General features: G+C 35.4%; 1 protein-coding gene across 5 annotated transcripts in view; it reads left to right on the top strand.

Moving 5' to 3' along the window:
* The window catches only part of TAB2 (TGF-beta activated kinase 1 (MAP3K7) binding protein 2), a 91,323-nt gene that overhangs the window by 7,016 nt on the left and 63,488 nt on the right, over window positions 1–20,819 (top strand). Inside the window, exons 1-2 of one of the 5 annotated variants that reach the window (XM_013056260.2) lie at window positions 10,300–11,973; window positions 18,141–18,289. The exons of 1 other annotated variant lie outside the window; for it this stretch is intronic. The gene's annotated coding sequence lies outside the window, so the exon portion shown is untranslated. Of the gene's footprint in view, window positions 1–10,299; window positions 11,974–18,140; window positions 18,290–20,819 lie in introns of those variants that run through there. 3 more of the 5 variants (XM_004752773.3, XM_013056261.2, XM_045066251.1) reach the window with 3 other exon arrangements.

Below are 20,819 nucleotides of genomic sequence, written 5' to 3'. Positions count from 1 at the left end.
TATTTGAATTAATAGATAATACTATTATTTTGAGTTTTAGTTTGAAGTTTTACTCTTAACATTTATATTAAGGAAAATTTCTTTGGGCCTATCTTAATGTTAACTGTTTTGGTGTCAGCAAAACTGAGCACATCACAGGTTTGCTGCTTGTCATCTTGCCAGCTGGGCAGGCTTGTTTCATCAATATAGAGCCAATGACTGTTCAGTGGAATGATTTTCCATTCCCTATCAATGAGAGAAAATACTTGCCAATACAAACGAAAACTTGAAATCAGCAACTTGACCTTGTAGAAGAGGATTCTCACACCAGGCAAGTTTTGCTTAGTTAGACAAATCAACAAAAACAGTAATTCTGATATAAACTGGAGAGATAAGAGATGAGGGGAGTTTACTTAGTTTTGGTTCTGTCAACAACTGAAGAGAATATTACTTTTGATTTTGAGTTGGTCTCTCTTGTCAACTTGTCAATCTCTACCCCTTTAACTAAATATCTTAAGTTTATCATGGGGGATTCACTCAGGGTTAATAAGAAAAGACCTGGGCTTTGAAGTCAATGAGCACAAGTTCAACTCCTGGGTTGTATTGCTGGCTCTAAGTATGTGGCCTTAGATTGACCTCTCAAACTCTTTGAGCCTAGGACTTCTCTTCAGAAAAATAATGCATACTAATACTTACCTTGAATGGTAGTTTTAACTACATTATCTGTATTTCTTATGTTACTTAGTACTGTACTGACTTTGAACCTAATAGGCATCAATAAATAGTCAAAATGGAGAATATATCCTATGATAATCTTGTGCTTTTCAAGGCATCTTTTCTTCCCTGTAACTTTTTCATGTCAGCTTCATATTGAGTGCCTTCTATTTAGTCAAGTTTAATTTTTTAAAGTATTAATCTTTCAAATAGAACAAGGCAAATTCTTGTAGTTACATAAGACATATAGCTTAAATAATTAGAAGTAATTTTACATTTGGAATTTTGTTAGGTTTTTCCTTCAGGGTACCTTATTTTTCCTCAAAAAATAGAATGAAAAGAAAATAATTTCTCTACTAATTTACTCTTACTCTTTGGACCAAGGATGAAATAAACAAAGCATCATCATTATTTTTTAATCAACAAAATAAATGTGTGACTTCTTTGTATTTTCCTTACCCTTTCCTGTGAAGAAGCCTTTATTTTCAATTTGAAAGTAGTCCATGCTCATAATTAAGTTCTTTCTAATTAGAAAATTGCCACGGATCATATTTGAAAACACCTTAAATATGAGGTTAAATATAATACCATAAAACTTGTGCTACTTTATATAAAATGATTTGTACCTTTTCTGTTTTAAGTTACTAGTTAATATTTTGTAAGTTATTTCAGTAATACTCTTCTGTGTCTATTTCACATTTAAAAGGAATATAGTGCTGATTTTCCCAATGTTTATTACTGGATTAACTATGATTTTGTGCTTTGATCTTTCCTAAGTTTTTTAATCTTAATCTATTGAGTGAATTAATGTGATTGTTGTAGGATATTTTACTCTACTAATTAGCATAAGTGCTATCTGCATAAATAGTATTTTAATATATTAACAAATACCATTAGTTTATCATCCAGTAAATTTCAGAACTTTCCCTGCATTATAAGTAATACAAGTAATTTATTACTAAAATATAAATCCAATTACTGTGGTTACTGCTAAACAGTATAAATGAATGAATGAATGAATAAAAAGTATGTTTAGAACATTTTGTAGTGTGTATATGAAATCTCTAACCCTAGAGGTAATAAATACACTTTACTCTTAACACGTGTGGTTTGTGTACAGTCTGTAAAATAAAGCCATGAGGCATTGGAAGTTTAGTCATTAATCATTAGATAAATAATAATATTGCAGAGAGGATTATGAAATCTACATTGGTCTTTTTAGTGTTGTTTCTAATAGCTGAATAGTTTTTCTTTTAGCAAAGTCAGTATGTAGTTTGTAGGATTATTTATGTAATTTTTGTTTTCCTCAAATGCCATTATTTTAAAAACTTAATGTATTTTCAGAACTTTTCAGATGGGTCACTTAATGCCAATAATAATTAAGTCAGCAAATTTTTGCTTTTTTGTCCTTTGCAGCAGAGTTCATCTTATATGTAACAGATCAGTAATCAATTACATAAGGATTTAAATTGAGGAAGTCTGCTTTAAAAATTAATTACATTCAGGGGCACCTGGGTGGCTCAGAGGGTTAATGCCTCTGCCTTCCGCTCAGGTCATGATCCTGGGGTCCTAGGATTGAGCCCCGCATCGGGCACTCTGCTCAGTGGAGAGCCTGCTTCCCCCTCTCTCTCTGCCTGCTTCTCTGCCTACTTGTGATCTCTCTCTCTCTGTATCAGATAAATTAAAAAAAAAAAAGAAATTAATTACATTCAAATCTATGGTATAAAAATAAGATAGATACTTGCTTCCATATTCTTAACTTTCTGTAGGCTGTCCTGTCTTTTATACTAGCATTTCCTGATCATAGGTTTTTATTGGTGCTAAGTCATCCCTAGAAAATAGTTCTAGTGAAGACAGTAATATAGGCAGAAGCAAACAAAAAAACCTCAGTGGTTTTTTGAAAGGAATTCGACATACAATGTATGTTCCATTTTAATCTATTAAGCACAGCTTGTATAGTTGCAATTAGTGACCTCATAAACATGGACATTTACTCTTTGGAACTGAAGCAGTTGTATGTAGGCATCACAGTTAAGTAGCTGCTAGAATTGAAAAGAAAAAGTACTTCACAGAGATATCTAAGATATCATTGTCAAACAAAAGTTGTGGAGATACAGGTACTGTGTATTTGCATTGAGAGCAACTTGCTATTTACCTTGTAGCTAACATTTACCTGAATGGTACTTAAGTTAAGTACTGTTTGCCACTTTATGATGATTTTCTAAGGAAATGGAAAAATAAATTTCCATTTCCACAGTTCTGCTTTTTTACATAGGAAAATGTATTGACCTGTGCGGTTGAGCTTGCCAGCCTGCCTTTTTTTTCCTTCCTCCCTTCCTCTCTTCCTTCCTTCCTTACTTGGAGGTTTCATTTTTTTGTTTTTCGTTTTCTTTTTCAGGGCTTTTGTAGATGAAGTAGTTGGTCAGCCTGAGTGAGACATCTTCATTCTCTTCAGGAGATTTTCCCCTTGTGAACAATGGCATGAATTTACAGGATTACTGTTCAGAGCCATTCCCATATATCAGCAAATGGAACAGGAAGTACTTTGGGGGGAAGGTAGCTGGTTCATGGGAAAATTGAACTGGTGATCTTAGCCAAACCAAGCTACAGGATTAGTACTTCAACTTTCATGGACTGTCACGTGATCAAAAGAGTAGACAGAAACTCCACAGAATTTGTTTCAGATGCCTTCTGTGACACACCTGTGTGAAATAGTTGGCTAACCCAGGGAATCTTGCCTGACTCAATCTTCCACTGTGTCTTATTTCTACATTCTTTATTAGTCAACCTAATTCACTTACCTAATAGTTCTGAGTTGTTTTTGAGTTTTTGCTGTGTGCTAGGTACTTTGCTGGTGACAGAGATGGAAATGAATAAGATCTAGGTCTTGCCTTCAGCAGACATGTATAAAAACTGGTGTGCTATTCTGTAACAAATGCTGTGGTAGTGGTAAAACGTAAAACCCTTAAGGACTCTATAGAAGGAGTGTCTGACTCAGTGAGGGATGAAGGGATACGACAGAAATCTTCATAGGAGAGATGATGCTTAATCTGAGTGTATGTCAGACCAGGAGTGTAGCTGGGAGAAGAGAGGCCATTTCTGTCCGAGAAAACAATATGTGTGAAGGATGGAAGAAGGAAAGTCCACACACCTTAAGTAACTGTAGTTTCATCATGCATAGGCACTAGTGAGGGGTCAATAGGAAATGAGGTGGAAAATTAGAAGACAGAGCATGAAAATACCTCTATGCTCTGTAAGGTAGATTTGCCTTAGTCTATAAATGATGAAAGGCAAGTGCTTAAATTAACATTCTAAAAAGATTTCTGGGGGCACCTGGGTGGCTCAGTGGGTTAAAGCCTCTGCCTTTGGCTCAGGTCGTGATCTCAGTGTTCTGGGATGGAACCCCACATCAAGCTCTCTGCTTACCGGAGAGCCTGCTTCCTCTTCCCCCTCTGCTTGCCTCTCTGCCTACTTATGATATCTTGGTCTGTCAAATAAATAAATTAAAAAAAAAAAAAGATCTTTCTGGCTGTAGTGTACAGAATATTTAGAAAAGAGCCAGGGTTGGAAGGAACGGGCAGGCCTTACAGCCATGTATTTGGATAAGGAACTGGACTAATGAATTAAGGCAATGATTAAAGAGAAGAGTACGTAATGAATTTGAGAAGAGAATACTGAGTGTGAAATAAAACAAGGTAATGGTCCACATGCCCTGGCTTGAGTACCAGAGTGCCTAGTGTAATGCCTGCCATTTACCAGCATAAGAACATACCAGGGCAATAACGTGTGAGGAATATATTTGAGTTCTTTCTGTTCATTTCAAGGTTCCTAAAGAGAGAGTAGGAAGATACCACTTTATTGGGGAAAGACTGGGAAGCCTTCTCTGATTAGATGACATTTGAATACGTACCTGATGAAGTGATAAAGGAAACGAGCTTTCCAAATAGAGGCAATAACACGTCCAGAGGCCTTTAGGTGGGGGTCTGCTAGCCATGTTCTAAGAGCAAGAAGGCCACTGTAGTTGGAGCTGAGAGAGGGGGGAAAGGTGATGAGATCCAAGTATGTATTTCATGTAGTGTCTTTAGATCGTAGTAAAGACTTTAGATTTTATTCAGGATGTGATAAGAAGCCCTGAAGGGTTTTAAGACATGATCTATTTGCCTTTTTTCCCCTCGTTTTTTAGAACATGTTTGTTCACTTTATGTGTGTATGGCTATATATCATTCATCATACATATGTAAGATTCTTGTAACCATCACAGTCAGGATATAGAACTAGAACTGTTTCATCACCACAAAGAAACTCCTTTGTGTTTTTTCCCCAACCTTAACCCCTGACAACCACAGATCTGTTCTCTGTCAGTATAATTTTGGTGCTTCAAGAGTATTGTCTGAATGGAATCACCACCCATTATGTTACTTTTTGAGATTGGTTTATTTTACTCAGCATTATGCTCTTGATTCATCCAAGTTAATGCCTCTATCAGTAGTTGATTCTATTTTAATGTCAAAGAAGTATACCATTGTATGGATCTACCACAGTTTGTTTAACCATTGACTGACAGAAGGACTTTTGAGTTTCTAGTCTTCTATAAAAATAAAACTCTACAGGTTTTTGTGAAAATACATTTTCATTTCTACAGTAAGTCCCCAGGAGTACATTTGCTGTGTTGTATGATAAATACATGTTTATAAAAATTACCACTTTTCCACAGTGGCTATACCATTTTACATTCCCACCAGCAATATATGAAAGATCCAGTTTCTCCACATCCTTAACCAGCCTTTGGTGTTGTCAGTATTTTTTATTTCAGAAATTCTGCTAGGTTTGTAGTGGCATCTTATCAAAGTATCCATTTGCATCTCCTTAATGGTTAATGATTTTGAGTATATTTTCATGTGCTTTGCTCTCTGTATATCCTATATAGTAAAGTGTGTGTTAAGTCTTTTGCTCATATTTTAATGGGATTTTTTTTTTCTTCTTGTTTAGTCTAGTGAGTTCTTTAAATATACTGGATACAAATGCTTTGTCAAGTATGTGATTTGTAAATATTTTCTCCTGGTCTGTGGCTTATCTGTCTATTTTTTTGATTGTCCTTTGCAGAGCAAAAAAATTTAATCTTGATGAAGTTGAACTTACCCATTTTTCCTTTTGTGGATTGTGCCTTTGTTGTCAAGTCTAAGAACTCACTATATAACCTTAGATCCCAAATTTTCTTCTGTAAGTTTTCCGAAACCTTTACATTTTGGATATATAGAGATATGATCCTTTTGACTTAATTTTTATTTAAGATGTGGTTTGTTTCTTTAAGATTTTATTTTATTTTTTTAAGTTGGGTGTTTTGTTTTGTTTTTTTAAGATTTAAAAAAAAATAAATTTTAAATAAATTTTATTTATTTACCTGACAGAGATCACAAGCAGGCAGAGAGGCAGGCAGAGAGAGAGAGAGGAGGAAGCAGGCTCCCTGCTGTGCAGAGGGCCCGATGTGGAACTCCATCCCAGGCTCCTGGGATCATAACCTGAGCCGAAGGCAGAGGCCTCAACCCACTGAGCCACCCAGGCGCCCGTAAGATTTTATTTTTTAAAAAAGATTTTATTAGAGAGAGCTCACACAAGCTGGGGGAGAGGTAAGGGCAGAGGGAGAAGCAGACTTCCTGCTGAGCAGGAAGCCCATTGTGGTACTTGATCCCAGGACCCAGGATCATGACCTGAGCCAAAGACAGACACTTAACCAACTGTGCCTTCCAGGCACCCCTGAGATGTAAAGTTTAGATTCAGGATCATTTTTGTCTGTGGATGTCTAGATTGTTTGAACACAATTTGTTGGAAATTATATCCTTCCTCCATTGAATTGCTTTTGTACCTGTGTCACAGATCAAATGGTTGTATTTGTAAGGGTCTGTTTCTGGGTTCTCTGTTAAGTTCCACTGATCTTTGTGTCTTTCCCTCCATTAGTAACGATCTTGATTATTGTCACTATATATAGTTAAGTCTTAAAACCAGATGGTAAAATTCCTCCAGTTTAATTTGCCTTTTTTCAGATTTTTTTCTTAACTATTCCAGTTCTTTTCCATGTAAAATTTATAAAATTTTATAAAAATCATGGATTTTGGTAGGAACTCCATTAAATCTATAGATCAATTTGAAGAAAATCTGTATTTTTACCTTGCTGAGTCTTTCAGTCTGTGAACACTATATCTCTTCTTACATCTAGGTGGTCTTTGATTTCTTTCACCAGCATTGTTTAGTTTCCAGTACACAAACCTTGTACATGTTTTGTTAGACTTATACCAAACACTTGTAAATGATACTGTGTTTTAAATTTTGGTTTCTAGTTGTTCATTGCTAGTTTAGGATTGATTTCTGTTAACTGACCTTGTTTCCTTAGACCTTGATAAGCTGAACAATTTTTAGGAGTTTTTTTGTAGATCCTGTGAGTTTTCTAATATGTCTGTGAATAGAGATAGTTTTCTTTCTTCTTTCCAATCTGTGTGCCTTTTATTTGTTTTTCTTGTCTTACTGCACTGGCTAGTACTTCCAGTACTGTGTTTAATAGGAGTGGTGAGATCAAACAAGCTTGTCTTGTGCCTGATCTTAGGAGTAAGCATTCAGTCTTTCAGCATTAAGTATATGTTAGCTGTAGGTTTTTTGTAGATGTTGTTTATCAGATTAAGAAAGTTCCCTTTCAATTTCAAGAATTTTTATCATGATTGGGTATTAAATTTTATAAAGTACTCTTTCTACATCAATTAATAGGATCATATTTTTCTTCATTAAACTTTTAAACTGACGGTAACTTTTCTTTTTAAGATTCACTGAGGCTGCTATGTGGAATAAACTGTGGGAGTGGGGCAAAGTTATAAGCAGGGAAATCATATTGGAAATTATTACAGTAGTCCAAATGAAAGATGATAGTGGCTTGGACCAGGGTAGTAACAGGAAAGGGTGAGAAGAGGTCAGATTTTGGATATGTGTCAAACCTTGTGTGGGCAGGAATTGCTGATGAATTGGATCTGAGGCATAAAAGAGAAGTCGTAGATGACTCCTAAAATTTTTGGCCCAAGCAGTTGGAACTGTGGAGTCGCTGTTTATTGAATTGGAGGAGACATTGAAGTAGCAGGCTTCGGCTGGGCAGTCAAGATTTGTTTTTGGACATGTTAACTTTGAAAGGCCCATTAGATTTATAAATATCAAGTAGGTGATTTGGTATACAAAATAGAATTCCAGCAAGAGATCCAGGCTAGAAATGGAAATTTGAGAGTTAACAATTGAGTTGGTATATGAGAAATTTATAGTCTAGCAATATTTATTAAAAACTATACCCTGTAACCTTTTTCTTTTTACTGTATCTTATCTAAGGTTTATTAGCAAAATGCCATATTTTCCTACCACATAAAGAACTTTACCAAGTTCCAGTTTGGATTGGTTCTATTTATCAACCTACTGTTGTGTATCTGATGTTAAAAGTGCACCAGAGGGGCGCCTGGGTGGCTCAGTGGATTAAGCCGCTGCCTTTGGCTCAGGTCATGATCTCAGTGTCCTGGGATCGAGCCCCACATCGGGCTCTCTGCTCAGCAGGGAGCCTGTTTCCCACTCTGTCTTTGCCTGCCTCTCTACCTACTTGTGATCTCTCTCTCTGTCAAATAAAATAAATAAAATCTTTAAAAAAAAAAATGCACCAGAAATGTGATTGGGGGATATGTATTTTCTGTAATAATGTATTTAACCATGCTAATTTGACAGGAAGATGACTATAATAGTAGTATAGACACATGTGTCTATATTTTCAGAGGTTTCTCCTGAACCTTTATTAAAAGGAAGTACTTCTATGTGTATTGTGAAAAAGGTTTGGCACTATTATTTAAATGCCTTATAGGCTTTCTGTGGCAATATTTCTCTTGTAGGAAAAAACAGAACAGCCAGAGAGACAGATCAAAAACAAAAATTGAAAATACGTATGCAAAATATCTAGCAAGGAAGAGACCTCAATTTCTGACTTAGACCCCAAAATAAATTGGTGAAGGGAGAGGGTGAGCCTCAATTTACAGAACTGGTAAAAAGACAGATCTTCTGAGTTCCATTAAGATATGTTTACTTCATATAAAGGTATTTCAGAAAATACTTTTTAAATACCACAGTCTTTTCTGTTGTAACTAATTAACTCTAGTAATATTTTCTGATTGATAATTTCTATATTTCTAGCACTTTGTTTTAGTTCTTCTGTTGTAGGATTTACTTTATTGTGTTATAATAGTCTGTTTACTTTGCAGTTTCTCCCATTAAATGTAAGTTTTCACAGCATTTGTACTATGCCTTGGCACTTAAGCTCTCTGTAAGTATTTGTGAGTAAATGAGTGAACACACATATATACACTGCTAAAGTTTAAAGCTAGTAACCTTGCTTGCTTTTGAAAGTAAATGAATTTTTGAGATTCCAGAGTATGGGTTATGGCCATATGTCTCTTCTGAGTACCACATTTTGAGTTGATGCTTTCAGACAAACATTATATTCCTACAGAATGCACATAGCAACAATACTAACCAAAGTTAGTGAGGCACACATTTTGCCTATTGTTATTTGTTCTTTTTTTCCTTGTGGTAATGGATTTATGCAAAAATCATCACAACTTTAGCCCAGACTCTTGTAGTGAAAGGGGCATACATTGCAAATAGTAGGCTGAGCTTAGAATTTAGCCCGTAGTAGCATGTCTCATAAGAAATTTCCTGCGCACATTTTAAAAATCTTTTACTCGTCCTTCCCATATCCAGGTAGATGGTAGAGTTATAGGCCAACTTTCTCTTTCGTAATAATTATACTTTCAAAAGCATTTTCATAAACCTTTATTCCTTTGAGCTTTACAAAACAAAAATACCCTGAGCCTTTATTGTTCCAGTGCAGATTTAAGTACCTGAGAACATTTATTTTTGCAGCCATGTATTTTATTTCCAGATCCATATAGTTTGTTTATACACGTATGTGTATATGTGTGTGTATGTATATATCTGTATACACATATTTATGTCATGTGATTCTATAACAGATTAATAAGGTTTATTGGAAGAAGCTTTCTCTGATATTGTTGATGCAGTAATAAAATCTTAAAAATGTTAGTTTATAGAAAATTATTATATTCTAAATTAGCTATAAAATTATTACCAAAATAATAAAACTCTATAATCATTATTGTTATGCTTATTTTCATTTGGCTTTCTTGACCCCACTCCTTCCTGAATTTTATCTAATTCTTCTGACTCTTTTGCTCTAAGTTCTTGGTCTTCAAGTCTCTTTTCCTGCTTAGCACCTTTTCCATAATTCCCTAGATGAGTGTTACCACCTTCTACGGATACTCAGTACTGTATAATTCTACAAAATCTGTTAACCTCTGTTAGGGAGGAATGTGAGTAATCCAGTTACATTTTAAGAGCTAGGAGGTTCGGGGCACCTGGGTGGCTCTGTGGGTTAAAACCTCTGCCTTCAGCTCAGGTCATGATCCCACGGTCCTAGGATCAAGCCCCACATCAGGCTCTCTGCTCAGCAGGAAGCCTGCTTCCTCCTCTCTGCCTGCCTCTCTGCCTACTTGTGATCTCTGTCTGTCAAATAAATAAATAAAATCTTAAAAAAAAAAAAAAAAGAGCTAAGAGGTTTGTTACCACTCCAAAATACAGCTTAGGAAGGTCTAAGGTTAGAATAAACCATCAGATAAGAGACTTGTGTTACTGTGTTTGTCCAGGTATCAGATACCTGATCAAGGACATTGTGGATATAAAGAGGGGGATGTATGCAAGAAATATTTGTGGGGAATAATCAGTGGAACTTTGCTGTTGATTGTGTGTAGCAAGGAAAACAGTTGAAGACCCTGAAATTGCCAGCTTCAGAATCATGCTGTTATTAATAATTGACATAGAGGTACATTTTTGGGTGGGAGGTAGTGAGATAAGTTTTGGACAGGGTAACTTTGGGTCCCTAGCATGGCATTGTCAGGCTATTAGTTTTACTCGTCCCTCCACACCTGGCCCTTGCCTCCCTCACTCACTGTATTCCATTACTATTGGTCTAAGAACTTCCTTTTAGGAAAATTAATTTCTTTGTGGTTATGATCAACAGTAGAAATTGTAATATGTGAAAAGCAATTCCTTGTTTCCTACCCACATTCCCATTATCCTCATCTTTTGACCCTTCCCTCCAACAAGAAAGATTACTTAGAAAAAAAAAAAAAAGAAAGATTACTTAGAATGGTATTTACCACCATCACTCTTACCACCTCATGCCATACCCACCCAACCTCTGAGATATGGTATGTAAGTTTTTTGTATTTTTTGAAATAAGTGATTCAACTGGATAGAGATCTTTGAAGAAAAAACTTTATGAAGTGTTTGTGATTAAAACATCAGTCAATGAATAGAGTAACCCCTCATTCATCTGGTTTCATTAGGTAATAAATAATGCTGCATAAGATAATTGAAACTTATCCCAAAATGGTTTTTTTAATAGATTTTATGTATAGAGGTTTTTATATGATGTTTAATAATAACACTATGTAGGTTTTACTTAATGTGTATATGTGTATATATACCTTTAATAGCTCCAAATAGTTTTTTTATAATGTTTTATATGATTTACTACCTTCAAGTAAGTAGTAATAAGTAGTCGGGAGCATTCCCCGTGCTCCACACTTAACCCGTCCTGAAGGATAGAAATAGCTATCCTGTTTCAGAGCTTCGGAATGAGTGTCAGGAGCCCTAGGTTCTAGTCCAAGGTCTAACAGTAAATTCCTATGTGAGATACTTTGTTTTTTTTAATCATTGAATCTGTGGAATCTAGTATAGTGCCTGGCATGTAGTAGGTGCTTAGCAAATATTTTTTGAAACAAATCATTGTTTTATGCCTACTTTACCACTCCTTTCCTGATTTATTACTTGGACTTCATTACTACCTAGTAAATAAGCTTCTGAATTTTTTAATATAGTAGGAATATCTAGGTTTTAATTGAAGTGAACTGTTAAACTTAATTTATGCTGCCTTTTAGGTGCTTTGTGGAATTTTTGGCCTTCTTGATGTTTTATTGTTTTTAAAGTTGTCCCAAAAATGATCTTCTAATTTATTGAGAGTAGTTTGCTTATTGTGAGTATATTCTGTATGCCTTTATTATATGTAAGCAGTGTCTTATTTACAAGGATGCAGCCCATGTCCTCAAGGATTTTATAACCTAGATGAAGAGACACAGAAGTGGAACTAGAAGAGAAAAATTAAATGTTGGATCTTGAAGCATTGACCCACAGGTACAGTGGGAGTTTTGGGAATAGATCCATGTGGACTGAAGCAGTAAGAAAAGAATTCAAGAAGGAGATGAATCTTGAATTGGTTTTGGGGAGTAGTTAAGATTTTGATAAGCATCAAGATGGAGAAATGACATTTTAGGTCCGGGCAGTAGTGTACAGGAAAGAAAGCTGGGTTAAACATGTTCAGACAAGCCTGACTGGATTCCTATGGGTAAAAGGACTAGTGTGAAATGAAAGTAGGTGGACTTAGTGTGAGTTTTACTCTAGCTCCATGAACCGGAAGGGGTCTGAGGATAGACTTTAGAGGAATCCCTGTGTTTAGATGAGGAAAAAACCCTACATCTTTATGTTTTCACTAACAGGAACCTATAAATGAAATTCAGTATTTCCTTCTATGGACAGTCCCCATTTACAGTGGTTCAACTTAAAATTTTTCAACTTTCTGATGATGCAAACGAGATATGTGTTCAGCAGAAATGATACTTCGAATTTTGAATTTCCATCTTTTCCTTGGCTAGCAATATGTACTGCCGGATTCTTTTGTGTGCTGGGCAGCACAGCAACCCACAGCCTCCAGTCAGCCATGAAACTGTGAGGGTGAACAACCAATGTTTGCTTACAGAACCTTTCTGCTCCCAAACAGCCATTGTGTTTTTCACATTCAGTACACTGTTCAATAAATTACATGAGATAGTTAACACTTTATTATAAAATCGGCTTTGTTTAGATGATTTTGCCCTTATGTAAGTGTTCTGAGCACATTTAAGGTAGCTAAGCTAACCTGTGATGTTCTGTAGGTTAGGTGTATCCAATGAATTTTTGACTTACAGTGTTTTCAGGTTACAATGGGGTTATGATGGTTGGAACCCCATCATAACTCAAGAAAGATCTGTATTAGGATTTTAAACAGTAAAGCACAGTAGTATTAGCAGTGGCCGTGACTTTATTACTAATGGTAAAGCACAGATATTTCCATATTACTTTATAATTATTGATATTTCTTAATATAATTTATGCAGATTACTTCAAAATTATGGTTATTAGACTTCTGCTAGATTTTATTTTATTGAGTATTAGTAAAGAAGCATATAAACATATCACAAATACAGGTTTAAAAGAAACTTGGTAACTTTCAGTTTTTTTTTTTTAATTTCTTTGTAATCATTTTGCATTTGTATTCATTATGCATTCTTTGTAATCATTTATGCATTTAAATCCATTTTTTAAAATTATATTTTTAGTAAAACTGACTCTTTGTAATCCTACATACTGTATTTAATGCATTTAAAAATATTATGAGAAGATATCTGTAGCCTTCAGACTGCCGAAGGGGTCAGTGACACCAGATGGGAAAAGGCCTTGAAAGCCATACCAAAGAGTTCTAGTTGAAATGATAAGTAGAGGAGGAGTCTAATAAATTTTTTGTTTGTTTTGATTACAGAATAAATGCAAGTTAACTTAGAAAACATTTTTAATTTCGTTAAGTTTAAAAAAGAGGGAGTTCTTTATTTCACAGCTATAAAGTTTACAAGGTAACAAAAACTTGTCTGTCATCCCACATTCATTATCCTTATACTCTTCATGTATCTGTTCCAGTTTATTAAGTTCTTCTGCAAAGGAGTGAAATATTTATTAAAGTGATTATATAGGAGCATTTTTAATCTGCTGTACTGGGCTTCATAGGTCAAATAGGAAAACTTTGGTGGCAGGGAGGTAAGCTGTGGGTCTGGTCATTGAAATGTGGGATGACTGGGGTAGTGTGGTGGCGGTAGGGGTGGAGTAGAATTGGCAATTCTAACTAAGAGCTATTAAGAACTTAAAGGGCTTGGTGGTAAACATGGGAGCTAAAATGCATGGAGTGGCATAAGGGAAAAGAATAGTCCCTAATTGGGATTCCTGGAATAATACTGTACAGGTTCATAGTACTTTATCTGTAACCCAAGGCCAACTGTTTCGGAATTCAAATGTTTTTGAATTTTAGAAAGAAAACATGGTATTTTTATTGTATACTATGTAATATCCCTGGTAAGGTCTGAGGCATCGCCCAGAGGGAACTCTGAACCAGGAGTTAGAAAGCCACAAATACATTTCTGGCCCTCAATCTACCACGGATTGAAGTTTTTGATAATTAATATACTACTTAATTTTCTGAATCTTGCAAAATGAGAGTAATGACTACCAAGCCTTCTCAGTGGTTTTTCATGAAGATCAAATGATATGATGAATTAGAAAGTAGCCAGTAAAAGCCTCTGCCTTCGGCTCAGGTCATGATCCCAAGGTCCTAGGATCGAGCTCTCTGCTTCTCGGGGAGCCTGCTTCCTCCTCTCTCTCTGCCTGCCTCTCTGCCTACTTGTGATCTCTGTCTGTCAAATAAATAAATAAAATCTTAAAAAAAAAAAAAAGAAATTAACCAGTAAAACTCAAAATATTTTAAGAAGTTTAGTTATTGCAATATGGTAGATGAGGATCCTGAAAAGGTTATTGTATTTGATCTGAATAAAACTCTTACCAAGGGGGGAAATTTCGAGGTCGGTTAAGACAAAATCAAAGCCACAGTATTACTACTCAATAGAGAAGTTTGGCACGGCATGAATGGTAAGAGACAGATGGCCTAGCATAGCATATCCATTCCTTACATTGCTATGGCAGGTTGTTTTTTTTATGTTTGTGTTTCTCATGTGATGAGGAGGAGGCAAAGGGCAGGAACTACACCCATTCTCTTTGCTTAGTGCCTTGAATAAAGTAGCTATTTTCATAAATAGTTTTGTGAATAAATACTTGCTGGACAAGACTTAACTGATAAGGAAATACTTTCTGGTATGAGTATATACATGGATTATGTTTAAGATGATTAAGACTTAAACATGTTCAAAGGTTGAAGGGAGAGATGAGAAGAAAGGTAGGTGGCTGGTTTCCTCAAGAGGGGGGTGGGGGATAGCATCTGGAGCCATGGATGAAAGTGCTGGTCTTCCTAGTAAGAGACTGTTTGCTGCAAAATGCACCAAACCCAGGAGGTTGTACTATTGAATTCTTAAAACTTCAAGCCCCCTTTTTTTTTTAAAGCTTTTATTTATTAATTTGACAGAGAGAAATCACAAGTAGACGGAGGGGCAGCCAGAGAGAGAGAGATAGGGAAGCAGGCTCCCTGCTGAGCAGAGAGCCTGATGCGGGACTCAATCTCAGGACCCTGAGATCATGACCTGAGCCGAAAGCAGCGGCTTAACCCACTGAACCACGCAGGCGCCCCAAAACTTCAAGCCCTTGATAACAATTTCAGAGTGTAGAAGGAAAACGGTAAACTCCCCAGTTCTTTTTACAAAGCCAGTGTAACATGATAATAAAATATGAGCGTAAAAGATTGCACACCAATCTCACAACAGTTGGTGCAAAAAATGATTAATAAAACTATCAAATGGAAACTACCATTATGTTAACAGAATAATACTGTAATGAAGTAGAATGCAATGTAGAATGTAGAAATGATACATTCATTCATATGTTAGTAGGTGAGAGAGGGTTATGAATATCTTGAAGCGTAAAAAAAAGGGAGATCGACATTTATTTCTAATATTCCTTCATAAAACAGGAATAAATGAGTATACCTAAGATTTGACATATCTCAGACCAGAAGTCTGCATTTTGTTATTAGAAATAAATATTAAATTCCTTTTTAAAAGTCATGAATCAAGAAAAGTCTGGCCAGCATTAACTATTCTATAATATTGTCTTTGGAATACTGCCCAATGTAATCAGACTAAAAAACAAAAAAATTATTGAAAGGGAGAAGGCAAATTTATCTATAGATGACATTGTATGTCTGGAAAAGACGAAAAGAATCTACTTTACTGTGAGTAATGAGATTTCATTATAGGTAGTTATAAAATTTTAAAAATCATTTAAAGTATTTTTTTGATCTTTGAAAGTCCATCTATATGGATTAATAAATGGGAATCTTCATTCTTAAATACTTTTTTTTTTTTTTGCCTTCTAGGGAATACACAGACTGACTTTAATCTTATCATCTCTAAGTAAATTGCGTGTGTTTTGAATGAGACACTTTCCACGTTAACTTTTTTTTTTTTTAAGATTTTATTTATTTGAAACAGAACAAGCAGGGAGGAGGGACAGAGGGGGAGAGAGAGAGACAGACTTCCCCCACTGAGCAGGGAGCCCAATGTGGGGCTCAATCCCAGGACCCAGAGATCGTGACCTGGCTGAAGGCAGATGCTTAACCGCTGAAGGCAGATGCTTAACCGCCTGGGCCACTCAGATGCTCCTCTGTGTTAACTTTTAAACACTGTTTTGAAATAAATTTGTAGCAGTGGATAGTTATTTTTAAGATCTTTTTAAAATTCTTGTTACTTTTGATACTTGCTGTGTTACTTGGTAATGCTAGGGAAGGTGTAATCTGATCTTTGAGCCATATTTGGTAAATAATAATTTTGTATAGAACCCACAGTTCTATCAGTGATAGGAAAATTATTGCCCAAATGTAAGGCTTTTCTTTTCCCTTAAAGCATTTCCTGACTCAAAGACCAAGTTCTATCTTGCATGGAAATAGTTTTGTTTTTTAAAAGTATAGCATCTTCCAGATCTATAACTTTTTAACAAAAGTATATGGACAAAGGTATTTTCTCCTTTATTTGTAGGGAAAAGAATTCATGTCTCCTTCTTTACCACTGATTTTGTTTATATCCTAAAAGTAAATTGTTTTATTTTTATTCATCATTAGCTCCTGACTTGGGCTCTCACACATTCCCTTTATAGCTAGCTGTTCTGAAATCAGTTTGATAAATCAGTTATATCTCTTTCGATGTGATGCGGTTGAGATATTTAAACCTAAAGCTTATCATATAGCTGTTGCTTTAGCTTATATAAAAATGAAACTTAAGTATACCCATATGTTTAGAATAAAAAAATGTTGTTTCATTCTGTAGTAATACAGAAAAATATATTGAATACTCACTGTATGCCAGGTTCTTCTACACTTCAGTTAATCCTCTTGACAGCCCAGTGAGGTAGGGTGTGGTATCCCACTTAATAGAAAAGAAACTTGTTCAGAGTTTTAGTGTGATTCCATCCTGAAACCAGATTTGAACCTGGATCTGTCTCTACAGAATTTTTTCACCAACAACATACCGTCACAAAAGATGGGAAATTTACATTTTCTTAAAAACTGCTTTGATTCTGTTTCACTTTGCTGTGTTGGCTGGTCACAAGAAATGCAAGGAGTTCTTTGAATCTTCCTCTTCACTGTGTGTGTGTGTGTGTGTGTGTTTTGTTGTTGTTGGTTTTTTTGCTGTTACAGTTCTCACAGTCTGCCATCATTTGACAGTTGCAGAGCATTCAGTTTATTTTGACTGCTATGACATTTGTTCCTTAGAGAAACTCCTGCAGGTGCCAATTCATCAAGCATAAGGACATCGTTTCCAGGCCCTTGTACAACAGTCTACCATTTTTAGTATCCTACATTTCTGTAACCTTTGTAGTTACAGGGTTTGTTTTTTTTTTTCCTATGGACCTAACAAATTTATACCAAAAAAAAAAAAAAAATCAGTCTATTTTGGTAATGGAAAAAAGAGTTTCCAGTGTGGTTACGAACCACATCTTATGAGCTGTTCTTTGCCTCCTACTTTAAGGATTACCAAGTATTTTTAAAAAATTGGAACCTGAAATTCAGTTCATTGCTTGGATGCATTTCTTAAGAAACCTCTGAGAATTGATTGTAGGAAATTAGGGGAGAAGTTAGAAGATGACTGGAAATGAGATAGTGAGAGAAGAGCAGAATGACTGGAAGATGAGGACTTTACAATTTTAATTTTACCACTGAAAGTAGATTTGTTGTTTTTCTCTTTCTGCTATACTCTGTGGTCCCATATTGGACAGTCTGTTGCAAAAAGCCTGTATAGATTTCATATAGGCCACTGTTTGAACATCTGGAACTGGGAGTCTGTAGAGTAGAATTGGGTAAAGTAAGACAATGACTTAACTAATGTAAATAGCATCTTTTGGGAACTTGGAACTTAAGAGATCCTTTTTCCATCTCAGTATTTTATGTGAGACTCACTGGGGACTAACTCACTGCTTTTAGATCTCATAATGTTATCTGGTCACGTTTCTTATTCTGCCTACCCCTAGTTTACTCCAGTTTCTCTTCTGCTTTCAAGGCTCCAGACCCAGTTCCTGGACCTGCCCTGGAAAAGAAGTATCCAGTAGAGATGAGCTCACTGCAGTTACTTAATTAAAAATTTGTAAGCTACAAAAATGGCAATGGGCCAATCAAGAACAGCTACAATTTGAATTTTTCTATTTCCAGGTATGCTAAAGTCCATGGCACCAGTTAAGCTTAGCTTGCGTAACTGCTTTACTATGACAATTATAATAACCAAAACTTTACTTTCAACATCTGTAGTCCTCTTGCTTTCAAGTTTAGTAACATGCCTAACATCTAGATAACATGCAGCTACTCTTGACTTTAACATACCCTTTGCCTGAATATTTCTAATTTAACTTGTTTGCTAGTAGTAGCAAACTAATACAAAAACAGTTAAAAATAAATTAGAAATTAGGCCCTGTACATGTATAAAAGATACTCTGGTCTTCATTGAAAAGTAAACACAACAAAACTCTTCCATTAAGAGGTTCACATATAGTATAAGTAGCACAGGGAATTAAATAAGTGATCTTAGTTCTCACAACTATTCTATACTACAAACGTCTTCACATAGAATTAATATATTCTTCAGTAATTGGAAATCATAGGATTTCTGAATTGAACCAGATAATGTATTATATAGTACTTTTTAACCTGAAGAATTTTAAATGTAAGTATATAATATTGCTGTATTTTTACTTAGTTGTTCAAAATAAATCAGATAAGAAAGTCATAGTAGTTGGAATTGTCCTGGAATATAACAACACAACCAAAAACTGAGGTTTCCTGTTGCCTTAGATATTAATGGAGTAAAAACTACTTATGGTTGGTTAGAGGGCAGAGGGCAATTAGCTTTTTAGGACTTTTATTACTTTTACCCATTTGTATAGATTTAGAAACAGGATTAATCCATAAAAAGTAACTTTATTTACTAAGTGGGCAGATAGCCATACATATCTTTTGTTTTTATTTCTTTATTTTTTTCTAAAGATTTATTGGAGGTGGGGAGCCAAAGGACAGAATCTCCAAGCAGACTCCCCACCATGCGTGGACCCCAACAGGGGCTCAGTCCTATGACATTTGAGATTATGACCTAGCCAAAACCAAGAGTTGGACACTTAACCAACTGAGCCACCCAGGCGACCCTCCATATCTTTTGCTTTTAAAGTTCAAGTCAGAGGAATTGAACAGAGGAATTTTATATCCCAACTGTGATTTTGCAAGATGATTCTAATATCCTTAACTTGTGCTTTAAAAATTCTCTCCTCCATTGTTAATGTATAATGAATTTAATGTCAGCCGGTGTATTCAGCATTGGGTCACTGATTATGTCCCACATGATTTGTTTGGTATTGAAAGGATTGTATCTCATGGAATGTTAGGACATTATAAAATTAGGACTGGAAAGGGATCTGCTGCCAGAGTTACTATAGGATCATTACTGCTGTCACAGGAATTGGAGGGGAGAAAGTGCATTTGAATTTCAAGTCTTACTAGTTATCACTGGGGCTATTGGTAATGATGAGATTTTTCTACATTACCTAAAATGCAATTTTTGTATAAAACACTGTAATAGGCACAGTAGGTATGTGGAAATGAATAAACCTTGCTTTCAGTGATCTTACAGACAAGTAATACCAAAAAAGTACTGTAATAGGGGTGTGAATTGTGTACTGGAGAGTACCAGAAAGAATCAGCTTTGTGGGGAAGGTAACATTTCTACTGCGCCTTGAAGAACAGATAAAATTCTTTTGAGAGAATGGCAAGAATATTTCTAAGTTGTGGAAATGAAAGTATATAACATGTCCTAGATTGTGAGCATTCCAGTGTGCCTAGACAACAGTGTATGGGATAAGATAGAAGATGGATCTATGTCGTGCGTGCTTTCAAATGTCATGTGAAAGAGTTGGGACTTCAGTAGTAGGTAATGGGAATTATTGGAGATTTCTTAGCATTGGCGTACTTAAGTAGGTGAGTCTTTTGAAAAGCTGACTGAGGTAGAATAAGGGTTGACTTGATGAAGTCGGAGTAGGTGGTAGTAATACCTAATTAAAGACAACATTTATTGTTGTATGTACCACACGCTATGTGTGAAGAGTTTTACCTGAAATTTCTCATTTAATCCTCAATACGGGAATGTGAGAGGTAACTGAAATAATACATACTAGGCATTTAGCACAGGACCTGGCCCAAAGTAATGATGAATCATTAATGCTGAATCATGGCGATTGATTATACTGTAAACTCAGAGAAAAGTGTTCTTGTCCACCTTTATGTGTGATAACTTTCTATAAGAATATTGTGTTTATTGAAGAAGTAACATAAACCTCTTTTTCTAATACCCCTTGCCTCTTTCTTTTAAGTTAAACTATCCCATTAGTGAATGAATACTTCAGTTGGACAGCTGCACATTAGTTCACACTGAGTTAGCCTTCCGTTGAAAAAAAGGCGGGTGGGGGGGTACCTGGCTTTTTGTTTTAACAGGACTGAGCATAGAGATAGTCATGCACCTAAACATAAAGCCCATACATAAGATTTAAATCAAAATGTGACTATAGATCTCCACTGTCAAGCATCCGGAAAAGTGGTAATTGTTGCAGCTTAACTATAGCAGTAACAGTTTTAATATAGATAAATTAGCTTTAAGTTATTTGGAAGTATATATAGTTGGCTAAATACAGGTACTTTGAAA

Source organism: Mustela putorius, unplaced genomic scaffold (genome assembly GCF_011764305.1).
Source record: "Mustela putorius furo isolate JIRA1106 unplaced genomic scaffold, ASM1176430v1.1 tig00003863_pilon_pilon_pilon, whole genome shotgun sequence".
NCBI lineage: Eukaryota > Metazoa > Chordata > Mammalia > Carnivora > Mustelidae > Mustela > Mustela putorius.
This window is presented reverse-complemented; position numbering and strand designations above follow the sequence as displayed.